The sequence below is a fragment of the Erithacus rubecula genome (assembly GCF_903797595.1).
Source record: "Erithacus rubecula genome assembly, chromosome: 2".
In the NCBI taxonomy this organism is placed as follows: Eukaryota; Metazoa; Chordata; class Aves; order Passeriformes; family Muscicapidae; genus Erithacus; species Erithacus rubecula.
In genome coordinates this window covers 55,232,483-55,254,961 of record NC_136685.1, presented here as the reverse complement: position 1 = coordinate 55,254,961, position 22,479 = coordinate 55,232,483, and the positions used below count along the sequence as shown (strand labels likewise).

Here is a 22,479-nt window from a genome sequence, read left to right as displayed (position 1 = left end):
ATATTTCAGAAACAAAAACAGTCTCTTAGAGACAGGGGTGGTGCATATAAGCACCCAACTACAGTTCTGCATACAGTTGTTTAAATCACATGCTTTAGGAAAGATGAAGATCATCTGGAAAAAGCCCAGGGTAGGCAAGAAGAGGAGTTGTGAGAAAAATGGGGTTGTTTAGTATAGAAAATGGGGGATGTGAGAAGCCTTTCAATATTGAAAACATTATTGTGAAATAGCCTGAATGAATAAATTCCCATGTGACCAAAGATGGGAAAAAAGCAACCACTTATGCTACAGCATGAGAGATTTCAGATGACCATCTGGGAAATATTTCTAATGGTTAATGGCAGTTCAAGGTTGGAGTATCCACTGGGGAAGTAGTGGAGACTTAACTAAAGCACAAGGGATAAATCCATTGCTTTTATAGGGGTCTTGACATAAGATTATTAACAGTTTAAATGTGTATCTCACATAAATGTGCAGATGCACAAGCATGTCTTCAGCACAGCAAATTGGCCATTGCTCAAGCAGGCCAAGCTCTCTTTCCATTAACTGGTTCTGTGAGGCCAAACCATGGAACTTTCACTCTCTTTCTTCAGTAGAGAAACAATTATTCTTGTATTCAGGTGGGAAGTGGCTTGCTCAGCTGGTTAGTAAGCATTGCTAATTATTCTGTCGTTTTGAAGTCTTGAAACTATATATTCACACTCTACTGGGCATGGGACACCACATCAGAAGCTTGAGGAAATTAAAACAAATAAAAAGCAAATTTTTGCTTTATAAAGCATATGCGAAACCATTAGAGTATTCAGAAGTCCTTCTGGGTTTTCAGAGAAGTTGTCTCAAGTTAGATCTTTATCATCAAGGTTTTCATAAAAACTGAAATAAGAAAAAAGTTTATTGTAATAGCAATTAAGTAGAGCACCCAAGAGTTATATTATTTGAATGCTCTCCTCAGCCCCAAACCACCAGTGTTAACTTCATAGAAAACTCATAAAGTCTTTTATTCATTGAAAAGGTTCTTTTAAACAACTCATGAGGTCACAAATGTCACCTGGAGGTAAAAACATTCCGCTTCTCAACACTAGAACTGTCAGAATAGCAAAAGATATAGGAGCCAGTCCTGCTACAGTGGAAAGCAGGACAGGGATATTTTGTTAATTAATGAAGGTCCTGGAGAAAGCTTAATGGTGTACAAACTTTTTGAGGTATGAAAGGTATTAATTTTAAACAATAAACGGCAAGTTAAACACAAGATTAAATATAAGGCCTTGTAAATAACTATATTTGTGACTTTATATTAACATTATAAATATAAAATTACTGCTAAATCCTGTCATTCTTTCTTAGTAAACAAATTCAAGTGAATAATATAATATTTTTGCTGGTGTTTAGGTTGTACATACACACATTTCTATTGTAGTAGGAATTACTGTTTTCATTTCCATCAATTGCAAGGATTATAAATGTTTTCATTTTTTACATCCTTTTCTCTGGAAAATTAGCTGAAAATGATGGACACACACATTTTGACATTGAAAAATCTTGCCTAAGCTTAGAAAACATCTCCATTATACAGGAAAGAATATATATTTTGCATATTAGAACAATAATATTATTTTTAAAATCTATTTGCATTTTAAAGGAGTGACGTGGACTGTTCAGGAAAAAAGAGAAATTTGAGTCTGTACCATATATTTGTCTTTATGGTAACTGCTGTTCTTCCAAATATATGCAAAATTGGACTTATAGCAGAACAGAACACTTAGAACCTAATCTTACTCTCTGTATCATTGGAGTTTTTAAAAATAAAGTTTAAAAAAGAAGCTCCTACTTGAAGTTTCAAATTTAAAGCAGAAAGCACTTAGAGTTAACTGTGAGTTAGGATTCTTCACTAATACTGTAAATAAAAGAGTTACATTTTTTCCTGCTCAAATGAATTAAGTGCATTCATTTTGACATTCTCCAGCCATTTCACTGGTCCCTGCTATGCTCTGACTTAAAATCAGTATAATTTGTGGAGCAATCAATATTTCCATTTTTGTGACAAAATTACATCTTGTGTGCAAATGAAATCTCTCAATGCATCTGTATCAGCATGGCAGTAATAAAATTGTTTGGTTGCTCTGTATCACAAGTAGGGAGCACATCACAGAAGAGGGACCTTTACACACAGGTGGAATCTGCTACTCAGGAAATAGCCATAGTAACAGGCTTGTGTGAAACATATTCTGTTTGATTTCCTGCTTCCAGGGACCCACTTAGTTTGGTATACTTAGATGCTCTGCATCTCCACTTGTCAGTCAAGCCACCATCTGCTCCTACTCCCTGTAACCCCTTCCAGGTTCCTACGTACCCCCACATATCTTCAAATCCCTTCTACTTCAAAGACTTTGAACAACCTCTGATCCTTTCCCTTCTGCTTTGAGCATGTCCCAGCTTCCCAGTATGTGGGCTGAGAAGTGCTGGCCTGCTAAAAGGTTATGTCTACATCCCATTTTGAAGACAGATGCAAGTTTGCTTCAAGCTGGTGGGAAGCGAGCCAGTTTGGATGCAGAGGCCACGTGACTGTATTATCAGCATAATGCTGAGCTTGATGCAATAAGCCTGACAGAGAAACAGAATATATTAGCTGAGCTTCAGTCAGTGCAGAGCTCAGGCAAAGCAAGCTTACATCTGTCTGCAATCTGTCAGGCAGCTCCATATTGTGCCTGAATCGCATAATTCCCCCTTCAGTCTTAATAGCCCACACACAAACTGGAGCAGGGACAGAAAGCCATTCTGTTTGCTCTTTGCAAATGAATTTGCTGATACTGGGTTTCTGTCAGAAATGGCATACCTGCATGGAGCTCTACTCTGCTGTGCTGCATTTCTGTCACAGGAACCAGGTCTACATTTGCCAAAAAGCTTTTATACTCCACATCTATATTTACATTTGTTCAGTTACCAGTAAGAGATATTTTCTGCACTGATACCTGTCTCCACCCACTGAGAATCACTTTGAGAGCCACATTTACTACAAAAAAAGATTTGCAATTCTCTTTCCATTTTCAGTCTGTCCAAAAGCACAAGAATTCTGATAAAATAAGACTCACAAAAGCACTACTTGCTTTCAGTGGTCCTGAACTGCTTAGGATGAAACCCACAGTTATCCATTTTGAAACACATCAATAGAAAATAAAGAGACTATTAATCCTTAGGACCAAGTACTCCTGGGAGACCTTATATGCCACCTTTCCCAAAGTCCACTTTCAGTATTACATCTGTTGATCATAAAGTCTGGACACTGTTACATGTCCAGCTGCCGCATAATCTGGCCATTGAAGACCTTTCTTAAATAAAACTTGAAAACCCCTGACTTAGAGTTCTTTGTGCACAAGCATTTTATCTTTTCTTTTCCTCCCCTCAAGCAATCTCTGATATATAAAAATGTCTTCCTCAAGGAGACACAACCCTAATGCCTGGAGCTCCCTGATGTGACTGCCTAATACTTAAGTTACTGCACTGATCGTATGAAAGTCTTGACCCTTTTTGTATGCTGTTCTCAAGTATGTTTGTAAATCCCTCTCTCAAATCACAGAAATCATCTTGGAGAAATGCTCACTGTCCATGCTGCTTTGTTCTGTAGAAAGTTCAGATGTTCTTCAACAAAGATGTTTAGCTTCTCACTTGAGCTATAGAGATTATTCACCTTTAAGTAGCATCCAAATTCATTGAAATTAAGAAAATGAAAATGTGCAAACAGGTTTTCAATAACAAGTACCCACTACAAAATCTAGGATACAGGTCTGCCCCTCTCCCCATGCCTCCAGAAACACACAGTGGAAGTTGGCCTAGGCTGGAACAAATCACACAACCATTTTCAGGCTAAAGGAGAAGGTGACAAGAGCAGCACGTCTGTGGCTCAATGGTACCTAGTTCTCCTTTATGAATCCTGACCTCATTTATCCTTGTAACACAGAATTCATGACCTGTCCTGCAGGCAAGTGCATCTGGCTTGACTGAATTTCCACTGTGTCAATCTGCTTCTCAAATCCTTTCAGCCAGCAAAGAACACTAGTGATACCCAAGCAGAAACAAAGATGACAAAAAATACTCTGGGCCATTTTGCAGTGGGAAATTATTTCATACTGTGTTTTTCTCAGGAAGGTTTGACAAAGCATCTACCCTAAGAAACATCTCTGTCTTACACATCTCGCTTGTTAAACACAAATAATTTAAGCATTAAATAATTGAATTTTTTTTTTTTTGTATGACAGGTTTAGATATCAGAACACCTGTGTTTTATTGACAAAAAAGCCTGTTCAGCCTAATGTTTGGAATGGAGACAGGCAGCTCCTGACAGAATTACTCCTGAAGTATCATCCTGTGACTATACTCAAGTGTCTTGCAGCCAGTCAGCTTTTCAGGCTGGAGCACTTCTTCTTCTGTTATCCCAGATCCACAAGCCCTAGGAGAGCTCTGTGGCATTGCCTACACACTAAATGGGTTATCAGGGATGACTGTTTATTCCTGCAGTTCCTGCAGAGTGAGAGGACACCTGTATGAGTATCCCCCACTACTTCCCACAGGCATCTACCAAATTTCCCAAGTGTGGAGAGAGACACCAGCATTCACCAGACACAAGCTGTGGTGGCATGAGGAGCAGGAAAGGTTCTCTTCCAGGAGCAATAAAGACATGAGGCACACAGGAGCACCATAAGCTTTAGTGCTCACAGGAGACAACCCGACACTTTTTGGCCTCGCACAAAATCTCATCTGTCTCCTGCTTGAGAACTGTGATACAGGCAATGAATCAGCACTGCCATGGTCACAGTGCCCAGGTGCTACAAAATTGTTCTTCCAGCCCTGCTTGAGGTGTGCTGAGACAGCTGCTTGACCAGAAATGAATCTTGTTCAGCAAATGCCTGGCCAGGAGCTCTCCGTTTGCTTCCATCCCACCCCCAGCCAGGCACAGCCCCAGCCCTGGGTGTTTCCCAGGGGATGGGCACGTGGGTCGGTTTGGCTGGGCAGGACTGTGGGCATCTGGAGACAGCCCTGCTGCAGCTGGCAGGGGCAGAGGCTGACAGCCCTGGGGGCTGACACGGGGTGCTGTGCTGTGGGGAGCACCTGGGGGCTGGCAGGGACAGTCAGGGCTGGGGGTGCCCCTGGGACCCTGTCACCAGATTTTTTTTTTTCAAATTTCTATTAGATTCTTTTCTATCATCTGGACGTTTTGATGGTCTTTTGCTCCCTCTCTCTCAGCACTCCCTGACCTTGCTTGGCTCTAGGAACTCACTGTGGATCACCCTTACTCACTAGTGGCACTAGAGTAGCCGTCTCTTTGAGATACATATGTTTGGCTGCCTTATTGCACAGCCCCCAGCTGGCCTTTGGAGAGATTGGTGCCACAGTAGGGAGATGAACTGTGTCATGCCTGCCTGCTGCTACCAGCAACAGGAATTCCCCACCTTTCCCCCCACAGGCTTCCACCTTCCTTCTGACTACCTTTCTTGTGAACCATAGACTCTGAATCAGAAAAATCCCCATTCCCTGGGTTCAGAAGCAGTAGTCACTACCCTTTAAGGGCTGCACCCAAGGGACAACTGCTCTCTTTCTTTGTACCTGCCATGGTCTCAGCTGCAGCTGTCCCTGAGCTGCCATGACCTAGGAGGCCATTTCATAGCCATGCCACAGCTCCCTGCCTCAGCACTGAGCCGTCTCTGCTTTACAACTCACTTTTCTGCCAGGAAGTTTTAGTAAAAATTTTCTACTACAGGTTACAACAGCTTCTTCCAGCTGTTTTACATTTACAAGAAGTGGGTTAGCCTTCACCAACCTTACTCACCATTAACCCTCCCTGACTCATGCTCCAGTTCAGGGAGTTCAATCCTGTCATGCTCTGATGACATTTTAAGCACATCAATATTTTGAGTGGAAGGACCTAGTTTTAAGTTAGACAGAAAGAGAGAAGAAGTTATGGTTCTTCCCATCAAAATCAATTTTGATACAGCCAGGGATAAAGGAGATGAAGCATATTCAGCAGAGGCTCTCAAAGAATTGAAAGCATGAAATACTCCACGTTTTTTCAAGTAAAAGGTGAAATCAGATATAGAATATATTTTTGTCAAGAAGAGGGAAAATAAAAAGCCATTGGAAAGGAATATAGACTTTGCTGAATGAATAGGCATATGAAAAATGTGGTTAGGATGACGCAAGGAGACACGGGGCAGGTGGATGGGAATAATCACTAGAGAAATCTGTTTTACAGCATCTGTAGCATAGTTGAAAGGACAGACCTGCCACTCCACAGTTGATTTAGTCCACACTGAATCTGAACTCTAATGAAACTGTCATTTTGGCAATATCATGTAACAAGGAGTCCTATGTGGCAGTTATGTATTTGCCCTTTAGTTTCACAATTCCCTTTTTAAAAACAGATTTTGTTGCTATTAGTTTGACCACCCCTAACACTAAATCGCTGCTGCTCTGGCATTCAGTGCAGAACTGCCTTGTGAAATGTCTCGCTCAGTAATTGCCTCCACTGCCCTTTCTTCCCAAGGCCATCATTACTGTTTGCCTCGCAGGTCTGCAAATCTGCCAGCAGCTCCCGAAGTTGTCTCCCAACCCTACGTTTCAGCGACCTCATCTCTGCAGGCCACAGTCTCTCTCACACTTGACATACACTCAGATCAACAAATCCGCCCCCTAAAGCACAGATAATTATACTCCTCTACTGCCAGGAAGCCCTAGTGAATTAAATGTGGATCAAACCAAGATCTTTGCCAATGCACGCAATCTTTGTTCCTGTAGATCTACGTGCATCTTCAGTTGGACTGTGAATGTCCTTGGGGCTTGCTTGTGCAACAGAAGTTTGTCTCAAACTCCCTTTCACGATCATTGGGAGAGATATAAATTTTTGAGTTGTGACAAAAAAAGAGTGAGTTTGGTTCTGTCTCCATAGAGTCTCAGTTGCTTTTGGATGCAACCAAGGTTCAAATTCCTTTCAAAATCATTATTCTGCATTTTCAGTGGAGTAAGGCTTATCTGAAAGTAAAGAACTTACACTGCAATGAGATAAAAAAAACGTACTCTTATGGAGCAAGAAATGGTTAAAGGATAGGACACAAAGGATAAAAGTCTTGGGAGGAAGATCACCAGCAGAGTCCCAGTGGGCTGTATTACATATTATTACATTGTTATTATTATATATTACGTACAGTGTATTCCTAAAGGAATACACTGATTGATCTAGTCCTAAGTGACCTGGAAAGTGGGATGAGATAAAGGAACAAAATTTGCTGATAATAATGAGTTATTCAAAGAAGCAAATTTAGAGCCAACTGCTAAGAGCTGAAGAGGGATATCGTAATGCAGAATGATTTGGGAATAAAAATGCAGTTGAATTCAATATTGATAAATGTAAAGTAATCCACATGGGAGAAAAAGCCCAGCTATACATATGCAATGAGAATCACCAAAGGAGCTGTTACTACTGTGGAAAGCAATTTTTATACTGCTGAGGTTATTATAGAGAGGCCTATGAAAATGTCAGCTCAGTGCTCAGTAGCATTTTAAAAAGCAAACCAAATATTAGGAAAGTAATTAAGACCAAATAAAAATATAGCATGAAGTTGCTGTACAGACTTAACTGTGTGACTCCACTTAAGTAGTGTGAGTTCTTCTGTCCCCATCCTCCCAACTCAAAGAAGTGTGTGGTGAAAAAAACCAAAGATGCTGCAAAATCTGGAGCAGTTTTGGTGTAAGAAATGGTTAAATTGATCAGGAACTTTTGTCTGGGAAAAGTGAAAACCAGGGAGGACACATGAATGATGTCTAAATAATTTTAAGTGCCTAGAAGGAAAGAGATGGAGAAAAAGTGTTCACTGTCTTCCAATATAGCATTAAATGGAATCAGTAGAGGTAGTCTCAAATCAAGCAAATGGAGGTAACTTTCCAAACTACAGTTCAGCTGTGTAACTCATTGCCACAGGAGGCCATGGGCACAAAAGGTCTCTGTGGGCTTAAAAGAACCACAAAAAGGGAATCTCAAAATGATAATTCCTGGATACAGAGACTCAGAGTTTTCCAAGGATGCAGATCCTGGGAATGTGAGAGAGGAGTCTGGCAGCATGGCTGTGTCCTTGCTCTGTTTCTCCACCCCTTTTTCTTCTGTGCATCCATTATTGCTCAGTGCTGATGAGCTGTGATGGGCCTGCTATAAAAGTTCTGGTGTTTTATGATTGTCACGTTAAAGGATCACAGTAAGTCCCAAAACTCACTGTTTCCTCCTTGGGAGTGAGGCAAACTTAGCTCAGATGCCTATTTTATTCTGGAATAAAATATAGTTTGGTCTAAGTCAGAAGGGAGGTGTAAGCTGTGTGACTTGGATTAATTTGGCATTCAGTGGGTGTGTGAATGATGACATACCCACCAATGGAACAGATGGTCTGGGCAGCAGAAAAAATTACCAAATAGCTATAAAATAAAGAAAACTCCTTCCAGGCAAGTTCTTATTTTCATTTCACCTAAATAAACCTGAATCAATTTCATTGAAAGGACCGAGCAGTTTACCTCTTTCACTTGAGGTATGTCTTTTGTCTTTGCTTAATTTGGACTCATGCTGGGATTTACATGCTGGAAATTCCTCTTCTTTCTCCAGCTTGAATTTGGGTCCTTATATTATTAAATCTCTTGTTGAATCTCTTATACTCTGTCTATAGAGCATCATCTAGATTGACCCCCAGAAAGCTGAAATCAGTTTTACATTAATATCTCCTCAGCCCTGTGCATCCTGGGTGTGGCAGCTGGGATGAAGAGATCCTGAGGCTGATGTGGCAGGAGTGATACTTATGTCTCTGCAGGTATTGCTTGGCACCATGGGCAAGTAGAAACTCTGAAACCTCCTTAACTTAAGCCAAATCAATCTTGAAGTTGTTGAACAACAGCAAAGGTGTCAGTCCTCAAAGAAAAACTACAACCCTACGCTGCAGGAAAAATACATCTCTAAGAGATGCATCCACTGTCTCTCCTTTTCTTCTCTTGCCCTTTCCACACACACCACATGGTTCTTTGTGTTGTGGCTGTACTGGTGGCAGAGGTGGACCACACAGATAATAGCCAGTGTTGCATAAGGAATTTGTCAGATATGTCCCACAGCAATAAAATTTTTACATGCCCTTAAGTGACAGCAAGATAAATAACATGATAAAAAAAAGTGTTCAGATTTTAAAGGCAATACTAAAACTGATAACTCCCCATCAGAGCTTTATCTAAGATTAATATTTTCCACATTGCAGATACAGTTTTCTCTATTTTCATATAATCTGATAAACATAGTTTCTGTTATCCTAAACATGAATGTTTGTCAATACCAACTTTAAATAATAAGAGGGCTGATTTGGTTGCAGGAAAAAAGAATGAGTCATCCAGCTTAACAAAAAACACTGCATTCTTGTAAATGTATCCTGTTTATCTGTATACTTAAACAAGCCTAAAATATGATGATGCTAGAATGTTTCCAAGTAGAAACGGCCTCCAGATCTCTGTGTGGGTGGATAGGTAGTGGGTGGATATAATAAAAACCTCTATGATGTATTGTGCATATCCCTCTGTTGCTTTCAAATACCATTCTGAATTATTAATACCTAAAAATGGAATTGTCCAGTTCTGCCCTTATGCATCATTGTTTACTTCAATAAACCTAAATTTAGCAGGAAATGGTGAATATTTAATTGAGCATAAATAATGAAGATTCCCAACCATTCTGGAAAGTCCCTGTTTCAGAGAAGGCAAATGCTTGATTTGATGTTTTATTGCTGTACTCTGCTGCTAAAGTCTTCTGATTCATGACTCAGCCACTTGATATGCTGTGCTGAGCTCCTCACTTTCACAAACCAGGGGAGAAGAAAACAGAAGGGTCTCTCACTTTGTCCTTCATATCTAGGGCATCTTTTACCAGGCAGGTGCAAACAAGTATACCCAAAGCCCTAACTTTGGCTTCCCTTTTACTTTGGGACTCACTAGTGGAAAATGCTGAATCTTCTGCTCATTGTTTCCTTGGCTGATTTTTGCAACCCAGGACTCTTTGCCTGTCACATCTGTGCCTTTCTTTGGGTGCTGCCTGGAAGAAAAGCCATGTTCCTGTCCATAGGAGAGGCTCAGGGTGTTTTTGTCTGGCACCCCAAACAGTGGAGGTATGGCTGCCTGTGCTAAGCACCCTCAGAGCCAGACAAGAATTTCCTCAAGTTGCTTGCAGCGCAGGATCTGCCTAGCTTGTGAAACCAGATACTGATAGGAGATGAACTGACAGAGGCAATGTTGATCTCCTCCGGGTTTTGTCTGCAAAGCTTTTCCCCCCTTTTTTTTCTGGCACTGGCAGACGCTTGATGCCTCTCTTTCACACTCTTTGATCTACACCTGAGTGTTTTGCAGTTATGAAAAATCTGTGGTTAAGGCATAATTGGGCTATTTCCTTACTCCAGATCTCCAGGAAGTCTACGGCCTCTTCCAAAATCCAAATGGGTTTCATAACACTGGATAACTCAAGGAAAACATAAAAATGTGGTTCATCTTTGTAGGCCAGCAGGCAAATGTGCAGCTGGATGCACAGATGGGGCTGTGCTGGGGGCAGCTAGATTTGTTGAAATCACAGAAATATCCTGGGAGAGTTGCAAAGCACCTCCACAAACACCTCCACCTGTGTGCTCTCCACCACAGCACAGCAGCCTTCTGCTCTTCCCTAACACAAAAATGTTCTGGGCTGGGCAGAGGTTGCATGGCCACAGTCTGGCCCCAAATGCATCCCTAAAAACATCAGGATCCTTTGATACCTGCTGACACAGGACACCTCCCCCTTTGGGGGATGCAGCCTAAACCATCTCTGCATGCTAAGGGCCTCTCCCCCTGTGCATACACACATCTAAAGGGGACAGTGCCAGCTGATACCACACAATCACAGTTTTTAAAATAAAACAGAGAGCTGAAGCTGGCCTCAGACCTCAGTGTGTCACTGTTCAGTCTGGAACACTAAATGTAGTCCATGTTATGTGAGATTCATCCCTATGAATGAAAGGGCTTCATCATTCATCTACTCCCTTTTCTCTATAGAGCCACATCTACGACTTTAGTGCTTCATTGTTCACTTCCATGTACTCTACTAAGAACTAGAGAAAACTGCACATTGATTAATCTTTTTAAGAAATTTTAAGAAATTGCTATGTGCTACCGTAGGAGTATGATGGATGGCTCTGGTTACACCCCATCAACCACGGGGCAATGCACAGTCTGGCAACACGTTTGCATAGAGCTTGTGAGCATGGCTTGGGGTTTAAGGGAAGTAGTGTCAGGTAAAAGGATTCTACAGAAGAATAGACAAGCAGATACAGAGGCACCCTGCATGTTTCTTTCACATCAGTTTGTATCTTAATTCCTCTTTGTATCCTATCAAGACTGAGTATCCAGGTAATTGAAACGCACCCAAGCTAGCAGAGCTCCTTATCATTTCTCCTCAGAACTTCAGAGATGCAGAGATACCACCTTTTGATTTTCATTCACTTGTCCTAAACACAGTATACAAAATGGCTTACTTCAAAGTCATAGTATTTCTAAAGCATATTTCTTAAGCATAAAGGAATAAAACCTGATTATTTCACATTGCATGTCCTTCCCCTGTCATGCGAATTATGAATCCTGTAATTTCACACTTCCTTTTGTAGACAAAGATAAGCAATTTTAACATTATAGGTAGTGCACCTGGTCTGGGTCAGATCTACTGTTTCATTTACAGTGTAGATAAAAGTGTTAATGTCTATATTTTGTGTCATGGAATCCTATGCACACAATATAACTTCCATGGGGAGGGAACTAAAAGCAGTGCCACAGCCAGGAATTATGAAAAGGTCTCTGTGTGTGATAGCAAAGCTGGAGATAGACAGGGATAACTGGAATTGAATAGAAGAGCAGAGAGTACTTGCTAAGCTGGTAACAAGGCATATTATTGTGCTGAAGGACTACGAAGCAAAACTAAACAAAACTTGTTTGAATTATGCTTTCAGAGCCTGCTAAGGAATGAGTGGCCACAGAGGTAATACAGAGCATGCTAAAGATATTTTATAGCAGTATATTGCAACTGCAGATTGCAAGAATATTGTTTAGAATTAAAGACTTTAAAATCTATACTGCTTTGTAAAGCAGCGTCGTGATTTAAGCCCAGCCAGCAACCAAGCCCCAGGGAGCTGCTCAATCACTCCCCCACCAGCTGGATTCAGGAGAAAATCAGAAGGGTAAAAGCTTGAAAACTCATAGGTTGTGATAAAGACAGGTCAATATGGAAAGCAAAAGCCATGTGAATAAGCAAAGCAAAACAAGGCATTAATTCCCTGTTCCCATGGGCAGGCAGGTGCTCAGCCATCTCCAGGAGGGCAGGGTCCCATCACATGTAATGGTTACTTGGGAAGACAAATTCCATCACTCCAAATATCCCCTCCTTCCTCCTTCTTCCCCACACTTTATATTCTGAGCATATATGATCTGGAATATCCCTGTGGTCAGTCAGGGTCACCTGTCCTGGTTGTTTTTCTTCCCAACATCCCGTGCACCCCTAGTAGTCCTGCCCTGCCCTAGCCCTGCTCAGCAATAACAAAAACATCTCTGTATTATCAATCCTGTATTCAGCACAAATCCAAAACACAGCCCCATACTAACACAAGTAGGTAAGTTGCCTTGTCTCAGAGAGCTTGGATGCTCTCAGCTCATAGTTCTGGCCCCATATAGGCTAACTATAATGTATGAGGGCAGATAGAAAACTATTCTTTTAATATATTACAGTAATCTTTTCTTACTCTCAGATAGCTTATTCCTCAAATGCCAACTTGCTTTTTTTAACTTTTTTTTTTTTTTTAGGAATTCATTCAACTGATATTGAGGCAAATTCTACCCTACTGATGGATAACATTTTTTTTTAACTGATGGATAATTTTTTTTTTTTTTGTACTGATGGATACTGGTGCTAATAACATTTTTACCACTGGTAGCATCCCAGCTGACGATGATGATTATCCAGGACCTAGACTTTTTAATAATAATTCTGGGGATTTTAATGTTGAAAAGCAGGTGAGAGGAATAGCATGGTTAGTCATGCCTTTGTATAAGACATAAAGAGTTAAAACTCCATTCCTAAGATGAAGTGACAATTTCCACTGTGAGAATAAAGTCCACCTATCAATATCATCTTCAGAACAGGGCCTCAGGCTAACAAATGAACACTTGCATCCACCAAGAGCCTTAAATATTATCCTCCCTGCCTTTCAAAAGAGACATTCCTCTTGAGCCTTGCCTTCTCTTGAAAAAAAACCCAAAACTTTAAGTACATTTGCATAGGTTTATACATATAAATATATGCTTATTTGTTTTATTTATATATAGAACAGACTCTATTAAAAGAAAAACAAAACCTATTAAAACAAAGCAGTGCTTCAAATGCACAATTTTCCCCAAGAGAGCCATGAGGCTGAGCTCTTAGTGGCAAATAGAAGATCCATCACTTCAGACTTGTGTTTGGATATTGCTATGAAGAAAGTAAAATGAAAAGTCACAGGGAGCAGAATGGAGTGCTCACTCTCCATGTGCCATATTCACCAAGTGTGTGAAATCACAGAAACACCAAGTGTGTAAGAGAGAACACCCTTGTAAGAGCAGAGAGGGTGGTGCAACTCTGAGCTAGAGTCCCAGGCTGCCTGCAGACTTCAGGTTACAGCATGCTGGGGTGACAATGACCATGTGCTTCACCGTGTCCCAAACATGCAGATTATTTGCAGCTCTCAAACTGAGGAGGAAGCATGGGGACCACAAATTTTCCACTCTGATACAGAATTCACTCATTTCCCTCATCTTCCAAGCAGTGTCTCTGTCCTTTATCAGGTCCTGTATCTTCTCCCAGGGGGAACCTGATTACTTAGTAAATGCCACACTGACATCCAGCCTTCAAACCCACCTCTACTTTAACTCATGCCAACTCAAATGTGCTGTGCAGGCAACTGCAAGGATGTAGTTGCTCTTGGAATGTTTAGGCTGCCTAGAGGACTGGGTGGCTTTGTGTGGAGATAGTGCTAGGTGGCAGCTGAGGGACAGAATGCAGGTTTCCATGTAAAAGTTTGGGAGAGGGGCTGTGTACATTTGTAGGTGAGGGGCAGAGGTTAAGGGGCAGACCTGGAGTAACCTGTGTGCAAATGGGTTGGCAGAAAAAGAATTGGAGCACAAAGACTCCAGACTTGACTAAGCTTCTTCAGCTCCTTTCCTTCAGCTTGACAGCAGGAGATGGTCTGGCTTAACTGAAGTCTTCTTGAGCTAGTCTCCACACCATGGCAAGACTGATCCACAAACAATTCAGGAAAAGGGATGCAGAAAACTCTGGTGTCAATCTGTGTTTTTCTAGAGCAGACCAGGATGAAAGTGCTGTGTTGACATTCCCCAAATGAATCACAATATTTTTTCCAATAAAAGGTATGGAAAACTATCAAACAAAATTTCTAAATTCTTATTCCATTATTTTAATGTAGACAAAGTTCAGGAGGATGCACAAACTTGGCTTATCTAGACAAGAAATTGTGCAACAGCCCTGGGACCTTACTGGGAGAAGGAGGCAAAACACAGCCTTTCATGACCTTGGTAAGCATTCTAATTTATTCCTTTAGTTTCCACTGTACTGTGTATAATAAAGACTTTACACACAGAAGTCTATTCTTTTTGCACAACCAGAATAAATCAAATAAGAGGTTGAGGTTTTTTAATAGAATTAAACCCAGATCACATTTAGCTGGGAGAAAGTTATGGGCCTGCAAGGGAGAACAGAGGAACACAAGCATGGGGTCTGGTTGGGGCAGCTGGCCCCAATGTGCAGAGGAAGGAAAAGGGCTGTAAGAGTCTGTCCTGCTTGTTGGCATGTGCTGTAGAAGATAGTGGAAGGGAGGGCAGGGGAAAAGGGAGTAGAGTGGTTATGTCCTGCTTAGGAGAAGTGAGGTGTGATGCTGGCTAGTGTAGGGAAGGAGAGAAAATTCATAAGGGCTGTGATTTGTAGAAGGGAGACAGAGTACAAGGTCTATTCATTATACAGACTTGGGGTGTAAGGAATGCACATTTATTTCCAACATAAATTAAAGTTACTTCTCAAAGTGCACGGTCAGACTCTTCCAACAGATCAAGCTCCACTTACTCAGTGTCCTGATCCAGAACTAGGATATCCTAGGGAAATGACTGCAAGAACAGCACTGAGGATTTTCTTCAGTATGTCAGAGGTATGGGAAGAATTCACTTAGAGAGAAATTCATGCCGTTTTTCAAAAACTATTGAATGTGGAAGTTGTTTAAGCAGATGTTCCATTTATTCTTGTTGTCTAACAAGTGTTATATCCCATAATACCAAAATAATAACTCCCCCTTAGATTTTAAACAAAACAAAACCACTCAACCTGCTATTTCTTAAATTCTAAAGGTGAAATGTTGTATAGGCATGATCCCAGTGTCACTGGTTTTGGAAAGGCAGCCCAAATTAGCGTGGCTGCCTGGATGCTGAAAGGCCATGAGCTAGCTGGGACACAGCAGGTGATGATTGGGCAATATATTGCACGGATTTGGCAGTTTTGTTACAGGAGAAAATTATCCTGGGTATTCATGCAGGCTATTGCTAAGCTCTTTAAAGCAATACATGGATTAATAAATTGAAACAGCTTAAAGGAATGGGAGGATAAATTTGCTGTAATCAAGGGACACATGGTGCAAAATAAGGCAGGATCCCAAACTCCATTAAGAATATGTATATGACTAAGTGGTATCTTGACCAAAGGCAGTGCCAGCCTATGGATAGGTGTGTTATAGTCACTGAACAGCCTACAGGTGCTTAAGCAATTTTTAAATGTGCAACACATCTGCCATTTCTCTCTGTGTCAGACCAATGGAGAGAAAAAGAATATCCAGAGGTCATGGAAGACCCAGAAATCAAGGAGTCAGATCCCAGATTTTAAGCAGTCTTTACCTTGAGATGATATTCCACCTCATGACATATTGCATGTGAAGTAACACCAAAGAAATGATCCTCAGACTTGAAGTTTCAACAATAGCTCATGGAAAGTGAGTAAGCAAAGCTGAAATGCCCTATTAATACCATACTGACAAAACAACAGTAAAGTCTTTCCCTTTTTGCCATGCATGCTGTAAAATATCACATTATTATTATTATTATTTTTGAGGAGGATGTTTACTCACAAAAATTGTATTTCCACAAAGAAGAGGAGAGGAGAGTTTTGCTGCACCAGCTTAAATTTTTTTCTACAAAGTATGGAAACTACCTAAATATTTTTCACCTAGTTTTTTTCTTGAAAATAGGAGTTGAGTAACAATTACATAAATAAAATATTATGACACTGTGGTTAAATTGCTAATTCATGTAAGCCTTAAATTACATTATGTTTCTGCCTCTTTTCTTCAGGAAAAAAAAAGAGGGTAAACATATTGTTGCTGCCTCTGGATTGAAAAAGTTGATGATAAAAATGGAAAAGCTAAGGAATTAAAGGACAGATCCTTTTTAATGGTATTCATTAAACATATAAACTTTCCTGATGGCTGTTCAAAAATACCAGAAAACCCTATAGCACATACCATTATCACTTTACCTCTTAAATAAACTGTCAATCCCACACACTATCCAAACTTTATATGCCATCTGGCAGGAAGTTTATACAGAATCTGAGAAAATTCCTCACATTCCAGTCTGGATGGACCCAACAGTGTGATTTTTGGAACTGATCTAACTAAGCAACGCATTTGAATATTTGTCCCACACATAGCCAAGTTTCTTAGCCCTTGGAGAAGACCTTAATTTTTTATATAGAGAAAGGAGAATGGAAAAGAAAAGGTGCATTCTAGTATTTATCTAAGTATTAGGAATCTGAACACTTGTAGCATTGGCAGAGAGCAAGAGGTTGAAGTCTGGCCTGGCTGGAAAAGATCCAGCAAGATCTACTCTACAACACTTACTTAGATTAGAAGAACAAATAAATTCAGTAATTTTATCAAAACGAGCTATTGCAGTGTGTGGATGCTTTACAATCAAACAATAATAATGAGGATGTTCTAGAGTCAAATAGTTCCATAGTATCATATACCAAAGTCTCACTAACTTTGCTGAATATGATATGACTCCCAGTCAGGAATATGAGTTACCAGCAAAAGACATCTCACTCAGAGGGCTAACATTACACCAGAGACACAGGCTCAGGATTAGTCCTTTGGCTTTTCCTAGCTGCTGAGATGTAAAAATATGGGCAGGCTTTCAACTCCAGAAGTGCCAAGCACACATGCACTACACAATAACTTGACTGTGCAGGGAAAGCCTTTTAAAATGGTTTCATGATACAAATCAAGTACACTCTTATGTGAATTGCACCACTTCTAATCACAGTTTCCCAGTTTCAGGTGCAAATAACTTCTGTACAATATTAGCAATGGGAAAACCGCCTAGGTGAAAAGTATACTGCGTAATGCATTTAAACTGTGTTCTGTCACAGCCCTTTGCACTGGCTAAAGCACTGTCTGGTTTAAGTAGGAATGTAGTATCTTCATGAAATAGAATCATAGAATCATAGAATCATAGAATCATAGAATCATAGAATCATAGAATCATAGAATGGCTTGGGTTGGAAAGGACCCTGAAGTTCATCTGGTTCCAAACTCCCAGCCATGGGTAGGAACAAATTCCACAGACCAGATTACTCCAAGTCCTATCCAATGTGGCCTTGAAAACTGCCAGGGATAGAGCATCAGTAAGTTCTTTGGGAAACCTGTTCCAATGCTTAACCATCCTCACAGTAAGGAATTTCTTTCTAATATACAAAATTTCCCCTCTTTCAGTTTGAACCCATTAGTTCTCTTTCTATCAGTTCAGTTCCTGATGAAGGGTCCCTCTCCAGATTTCTTGTAGGCCCCTTTCAGATACTGGAAGGCTGCTATGATGTCTCCATTCTCTTCTCCAGTCTGAATAGCTCCAACTTTCTCAGCCTGTCTTCACAGAGGAGTTGCACTAATGTCCTTATCAACTTTGTGGCTCTCCTCTGAATTTGCTCCAATAGTCCCATGTCTTTCTTATGCTGGGTGCACCAGAGCTGCATGCTCTGCTATAGGTGAGGTTTCATGAGAATATAGTCAAGGGAGAAAATCATCTCCCTGGACACATTCCTTTTGATGCAACCAAGGATATATAAATGTCAGTATTGCTCAAGTCCAAGTATTTTCTTTCTCTTTCTCTAGAAGAAACACAAGAAGGAACAAACTGGTTTGGTCAAGCCATGAACCTGCTGGAACCTTCATGTCCTATATAACTGAGCTTCAGGGGAGTCGTTTCTGAGAGTCTGAAATAAAGAGTTTCCAGATTAGCTAAGATAAGAAGTACAGAAACTCTGAGAAAATGGTTGTTACCCCAATATTTCAAGTTCACATTTGAAGTAATAAAAAGTATTCATGTGCATTTAGAAAGTATTTTTCAATAATATTACCAGTCAGTTCTGGAAACTGTAATATGCAATAGTTTCCATATGTATTCAAGCTATAGATTCTTAAATAATAATGAAATCTGAAGTGTTGGGAAAATTTTGAAACTTGCACTCCCTGAAACAAAGTCTATATCATATATAGGACCTTTTTTGGTTAATGCAACCAGAGATCTTCATTGCACAATTACTCTGGGTAATCTGTATCAAAATGCAGATATTCTCCCACCACCACAGTATATATACTGTGAGAACACTTAAATTACAGATGACTGAGATAAAACGACTGGGATTTTTCATGCTGACACCCTGTGTGTTATTTGCCTAGCCAAGTTTGTCACCTGTGAAGAAACATAGGCATCCTTGGAGGCACATACTGGAGAACAGTAGGAAGAACATTGGAGAATGATTTGCATTTAAGTCATTTTGCCTCAAGCTTCAATACAAAATCTGTGATTTGCAGCCCAATTTAAAGAAAATCCACTCTCTCATCTGTCTAAGTTAATTTAACAGCCCTCCTGCTTTGAAGTCCATAAAGACTTTTAAATGAGGATAGGAGTAAAATGCTTCGGATAAAACTCATATAAGTGTTCCAATTTACAGGCCAGTTATGACACACCTAAAACCTGTTTCTCCACTGGCAGCAGGAGAAACACCTCTACACCACACCACTGATTTAGTCTGAGGAAATTTGTGTGTGTGTGACCTACAATGCAACTGCTAGAATTAAACAGAGTGCTTCAAAAAAACCCCACAGATATCCAAACAGAGAAATCAAAGGCAAACAGAGTCAGATCAACAGCAAAAGAGGAACTGAATTGTACTGAGTGAGAAAGCAGACAACAATATTTTTAATTGCATCACTTAATTATTCAACACAATGACCTCAAAAGGTTTTATTAATATTAATTAATTTTTCTATTGCAGCTTTCCATTTATAGCATTTCTATTAGCATTTCTAATTTGCAAATAAGAGAAGCAGGTTTTGAATCTGACCCAAAGACAACCAAAGCCAGCAGAAGACTTTTGTCAGAGCTGGGAGGACAAGCTATGTGATTTTTTTTTTTTTACACCTTCAGACTAAGAAAAACTATTGTGCTTCCAGCTACCATAGGTTCATTTTTTATGTCTGCAACAGAAAAATACATTGGGTCCTATTTCTTTGACAAAATACTAACTAGGCAAACCAACATGGCAAGGCCATAAGCTATCACTTCAATTTTTAAAAATTAAGTGAAGACCTAAGAACAGTCTTCTACTATTTTTAACAAGGTTCAGAACTCCTTTACATGAATTTATCATCTTTTCAGCTAATCATGGTTGCTTGCACTTAAGACAGTAAAAGGATAAGAAAGCATCAACTTAGGTGACTGACTGAACCAAACCACACATTTTCCCAGTGCTAGTTGATTTATTAAGCCAGCCAATGCATTCTCAGTGTTCAGAGACAATGCTTTACTCAATAAAGTGCTTTTGAAATGATACTGAGAAATCTATTAGCTGTAACACAACAGGTTAAAATTATTTGCAATGATTGCTACGCTCATTACCATTATTTAACATCCCCAAGAAAAGAGCAGAAAACAGAGGAGTCTGGAAGAAAATGGAAATATATTTAGTTTACAAGTTTTGTCTTTTGCAATGAGGTTAAAAGGAAGCCTTAAAAAGAATGGAGTGGAGGAAGCTGAATGCTTTCAGTACAGATCCAGCTGTCCAGTCAGCTCATGATTTTTACTGCTGCCAGTAAAGTAAACATTATCATCATTATATTTCTGTTTTCCTGTAGAATCAGGATACAAAGGCTCTGCTGCCATTGCAAAAAAATTCTTGAAGAGTTTGGAAACTGCCAGAAAGGAAGAAGTGCTGAGAAGTTCAAAACTATTCATGTAAGAGAAGCACACTGAATGATACGGCGCATAAATGAAGAATTCCATATAAAACTGCTCCCAGTGACCAGTTCTTTGGCTTTTTTTTTTTTTGTCCTTTCTACAAAAATCATGAGGGATCACTTACAGAAAAGGGAGTGTTGGTAGTCACATCCAATATATTTGCTAATTCAGTGGCACCTGCAGAGCCCGCTATTATTTTGCAACCTGTTTCAAAATCTTGACATTATTGATCAATGTCAGGGCTGCCACCAGCTCCCATTGACTTACTAATCATGAGCATATTACCCAACTGATTTTTATCACCATGCTGTTCTGTAGAAGAATCCATGGCTGAAATAGCAATGAGTAATTCCTTCAGATAGATATTTTCCTTCTGGGAAGAGATCCTCTGTAGTTTTATGCAGATTAAAACTTCATGCATTTCAAAAACAACCTCCAAAAATCCAAGCATAAAGGATTTGGGCTGTCAGTTCTGTATGTTCAGACACTACATGAAACATTTTTCCACACTTTCAATATGCAGTAGGGAATTTTTTTCAATGAGTGGTGGACATGGCTTGTACAAATCTTTGTTTGGCTAACACCTTGGAGCACAAGTTGTTCTGCTACAGTACAAATACAGACAGAAACAGTGTCTTCAAAGGTTATTATATGCTGACTGTAAAAAAATGCATAGTATTGATTCATCTTTCTTCTCTCGACTGTTCCCCTCTCAATGATGCTGTTTACAAGGCAAACTAATTTTTCTGGTCCTAGCTTAACCTAGGCTCTGGCTGTTAAATTAGGTTTTTGCTGTTTGTAAACCATTGGTAACCTATTTCTACAGAACTGGCTGGAATTCTGGGTAAAAATCTGCAACTCTAATCCTAATTAACCCTTTCCCAGAGAGGCACTTTATTATTTCTTTTTAAATAACTGTCCTTCATCTCTCAGACTGTAACTTTACAGGTTTAATGCCCCAAGAAGCAGCTGCCACTGCTGTTGCACTGACCAGAAGGATGCTGAAGGAGTACTTTGTGGATTCCAGTTGAAAAGAAATGTATTTTTCCAGGAAAGATGTATGGTCTGAGTGGTATTATTCTGTCAGCAATACTAGGATTTATTTGCTTAGCTTCACCCAACCTCTCTTTTTACCTTCCTGATTTTGATTTTGGAAAAACAGTCAGTTCACCCTTGTAATGACTTAGGAGAAGGCAGCAAGGAGCATGAGGATTGTGACCTCTTCTCAAAGGGAATTTCACCTTACACCAGTTAATAAACACCGCAAATTTCACTTCACAGAAATGGCTCCCTTCTTCTCACCCCTACCCATCCTTGTTCTTTACAGGGAGGGTTTTTGATATTTTTTGTAGTATTTATGTCAGTAGCAGAGCCTCAGTGCCTTTGCCGTCAGAGCATCTGACGTGGTATCAGGTCCCACGTGGTGCCTGGCTCATGCCGTGCAGTCAATTATGCAGTATCTGGGCAGAGAAGCAACCGCAGCGCGTATGAGCAACGCTAAAGCAACCACCTGATGTCTCAGCCCCATCCTTACCCCTGCTGCTACTGAGAGGGGTCTCTAAAACGCAGTCTCCTGCCGGTTTTTTCATTCTCTGTCTCCTTCCCAGTTTTGTAGTAAAATACTTGCTTTGTGTTAAGCACGAATGCAGTCAGGCATCTAGAAAGGAGGGAGGTTGTTAATAATACTCCACTTTATCAAGCAGGAGAGCTCTCATTTTTAGTACACTGATATTTAATACAGCAGTAGAAAGACAAGCATAATTATACACACTCATACACATTCCAAAGACAGGGCTTGGCTATTTTTCTCTCCTTTAAGAGGGCAAGGAAAAAGGTTTACCATACTTGGACTAAAACAGTCTCAAAATGGAGCCAGTTGTACCTTTTTAATTTGCATCACCATGGTATGTGTATAAAATCAATACTATATAAAGCACATTCACAATCACACTTTCACGATCACATTCATGTTTTTCATTCAGGAATTTGAAAAATTCCTGCTTTTTTCATAACACTGGTACCACAGCATTACACCATTTTGCTTGAGAGGGATGTGAAATATTTAAAAAGACAAAAACT

At 40.0% G+C, this 22,479-nt stretch overlaps 1 long non-coding RNA gene across 2 annotated transcripts in view; it reads right to left on the bottom strand.

Moving 5' to 3' along the window:
• Positions 1-22,065, bottom strand: part of LOC306798906 — a 41,741-nt gene extending 19,676 nt beyond the window's left edge. The window contains exons 1-3 of one of the 2 annotated variants that reach the window (XR_013773504.1): positions 21,935-22,065; positions 11,452-11,534; positions 5,822-5,917 (exon numbers count right to left, since the gene is read on the bottom strand). This is a non-coding gene — a long non-coding RNA (uncharacterized lncRNA). The remainder of the gene's footprint in view (positions 1-5,821; positions 5,918-11,451; positions 11,535-21,934) is intronic. The other variant, XR_013773505.1, reaches the window with a different exon arrangement.
• Positions 22,066-22,479: the final 414 nt, after the last annotated feature.